Below are 3561 nucleotides of genomic sequence, written 5' to 3'. Positions count from 1 at the left end.
GGGGGATACATGAATTATTCAATCTGAGTAGTTGAGAAAGAAAATTAATGACGCCTGCATGTAGCTCACAATACGGTGCTCCATGAAAGAAAATTGAGGTGTGCATTTTATATTTTGCTTTGCTTTGCGCCTTTCTTATTTATACATAGAGATACACATTTCTTTATTTTTAAAATATTGATAAAAAACCATCTTGCTATAGGAGAAATTTTAAAGACGCTGACTAGGTTGATTAGTTCACACATTTTTTATTGTGCAACTTTCATTTTATACAAATTCCCGCTGCAACGCACGTGGTTTTCATCTAGTTTCATTAGGTTTGATGTTATTCTCATTGCTAGCCAATATCATGTATAATGCTTCTGCCTTTCGGTTTTCAACTTCAACCTACAAGTTCACTGATACGTCTCCAATGTATCTATAATTTTTTGATTGTTTCATTCTATTATATTATTAATCTTGTATGCTTTATATGCAATTTTATATCATTTTGGGAACTAACCTATTAACATAGTGCCCAGTGTCAATTCCTGTTTTTGCCTATTTTATTGTTTCGCAGGACAAACATACCAAACGAAGTCCAAACACGATGAAACTTTATGATGCTTTTTTCTGAATCAGAAGGGATCCAAGAAGCTTTGGGGGGAGACAAACGCCACACGAGAGAGGCACAAGCTCACACGCTACGCCTGTAGGTGGGTGCCGTCAGATCTTGTGGCCCCCTCGCAACTCTGTTTGACCTAATTCCAGGCCCATAAATTCCATAAAATCTAGAAACCACCAGAGAGAGATGCGAAACAATTATTCCGTCACCGCAAGCCTCTGTTCTTCCACGATCCCATTTGGAGGCCTCCGTCGGTACTCTGCCGGAGGGGTAATCGATTATGGAGGGCCCCTACATCGATCTTGTTGCCTCTACGATGATGTGTGAGTAGTTCCCTATAGGCCCTACGGGTCCATAACAGTACCAAGATGGATCTCTCCCTCTCTTTCTCTCTCTCTGATCTTCAATACAATGTTCTCTTTGGAGATCGATATGATGTAATCCTTTTATGTGGTATTTTTGTTGGGATCCGATGAATTGTGGGTTTATGATCGGATTATTCATTGAAAGTAATTGAGTTATTTCTGAACTTTATTATGTGTGATTGTTATATCTATGTAATATTTTCCAATCTATGAGTTATCTTTGGCCAAGTTGATGATTACATCTTCAGTGTAAGTGGTGCATAGTAGTAGGTTCAATCTTTCGGTGTCCTCACCTCATACAGAAGGGGGTAGTGAGGCACATATTTGTATTGTTGCTAGTAAGGATAAAATGATGGGGTTCGATCATACTAGTTGATCTTATTTTGTCTACATTATGTCATGATACTTAATGCATTACTTTGTTTAATACCTAGAGACACAAGCATAGAAGCGCTCTCGAAGTGGAGTAATAGTAGTAGATGCAGAATCGTTTTGGTCTACTTATCACGGACGTAATGCCTATGTACTGATCATGCCATGAATAACATCATAACTATTCGCTATTCTATCAATTGCCCAATAGTAATTTGTTCATCCACTGTATCGCTATGTTCTTGAGAGATGCCTCTGGTGAAAGCTATGGCCCCCGGGTCCATTTGAATCATATTGCTAAAACTCTAAAACCTTGCTACAATTTCTTTACTTTTATTTTACTTTGCAATTTATATATCTCCTACTATCAGATTTAATCCTTGCAATTAATGAGTACAAGGGGATTGACAACCCTCTTGCCCGCGTTGGGTGCAAGTATTTGCTCTTGTGTGTGTAGGTACTGCTAAAGGTCGCTTGTGTGAATCTCCTATTGGTTCGATAAACCTTTGTTCTTTAATGAGGAAAATATTTTCTGCTACGATATTACTTCACCCTCCCTCTTCAGGGAAATCCCAACGCATTTCAGAAGTAGCATTCACCAACAAAAAAATAAACTTCATAGAATTAGTGCACATAGGTGTATATGTAAAGTACTAAAATTATTACAAAATTTCAATATAGTGCACCTAGAAGAATTTCAAGGAAAACTTACTTCAAAATCATCTATGTCTTTGATGAACCTTTCACCGTTGTAGAGCAATGCATATCTTAAAATAGCATATAGTGATTCACCATGTTCAACTTGTGGCACACCTTCTACCCATTGAAAATCCCATTTACCCATGAAGTCTTTGTTTTTTCTTTTGGAATTCCCCATCTCCAAACATAATTTTGAAGACTTCTTTAATCCCAGGCATTTGAGAATTGCATAAAGAATCTTGCAGTGCAGTTCATAAAACTGAAAACTGGTATTAAAATACTTACCATTTTTCTTTTATGAGCGTGGCACTCTTCCCTTTTTCCTTGGTCTATTGTTTTCAATGGCATCTAGTTTCGATATGTATTCTTGGTTTTCCATTTCTTCATCCCCAGGAGAAGTTTGATAACCCACAAGTATAGGGGATCGCAACAGTTTTTGAGGGTAGAGTATTCAACCCAAATTTATAGATTTGACACAAGGGGAGCCAAAGAATATTTGTAAGTATTAGCAGTTGAGTTGTCAATTCAACCACACCTGGAGATTAATTATCTGCAGCAAAGTGATCAGTAGCAAAGTGGTATGATAGTTTTGATAATAGTAGCAGCAGCAACGGTAACGGTAACAGTGATAACAATAATTTTGTAGCAAGTGCAACGGTAACAGCAGCAATAGTAACTTAGCAAGAACAATATAGGATAAATTCGTAGGCATTGGATCGGTAATTTGTTGGATGATATTCATCATGTGACAGTCATAACCTAGGGTGATATGGCACTAGCTCCAGTTCATAACTATAATGTAGCCATGTATTCTGTAAATAGTCATACGTGCTTATGGAAAGAACTTGCATGACATCTTTTGTCCTACCCTTCCGTGGCAGCAGGGTCCAATTGGAAACTAAGGGATATTAAGGCCTCATTTTAATAGAGAACTGGAACAAAGCATTAACACACGGTGAATACAAGAACTCCTCAAACTACGGTCATCACCGGGAGTGGTCCCGACTATTGTCACTCCGGGGTTGCTGGATCATAACACGTAGTAGGTGACTATAAGTTGCAAGATCGGATATAGAACATGGATATAATGGTGATAACATAAACGGTTCAGATCTGAAATAATGGCACTCGGGCCCAAAGTGACAAGCATTAAGCATGGCAAAGTTATAGCAACATCAATCTCAGAACATAGTGGATACTAGGGATCAAGCCCTAACAAAACCAACTAGATTACATGATGAATCTCATCCAATTCCTCACCGACCAGCGAGCCTATAAAGGAATTACTCACTCCCGGTGAGGAGCATCATGGAATTGGCGATGGAGAAGGGTTGGTGATGACGAAGAACGAAGATCCCCCTCTCCAGAGCCCCAAACGGACTCCAGATCTGGCCTCCCGATGAAGAACAGAAGGTGGCGGCGGCTCTGTCTTGTGGATCGTGATAATAATTTCTCCCTTATTTTTTCTGGAAAAATAGGATTTTATAGCGTCGGTTTTAGGGTCTGCGGGGCCACCAGGTG

Source organism: Triticum dicoccoides, chromosome 1A (genome assembly GCF_002162155.2).
Source record: "Triticum dicoccoides isolate Atlit2015 ecotype Zavitan chromosome 1A, WEW_v2.0, whole genome shotgun sequence".
Lineage (NCBI taxonomy): Eukaryota > Viridiplantae > Streptophyta > Magnoliopsida > Poales > Poaceae > Triticum > Triticum dicoccoides.
This window is presented reverse-complemented; position numbering follows the sequence as displayed.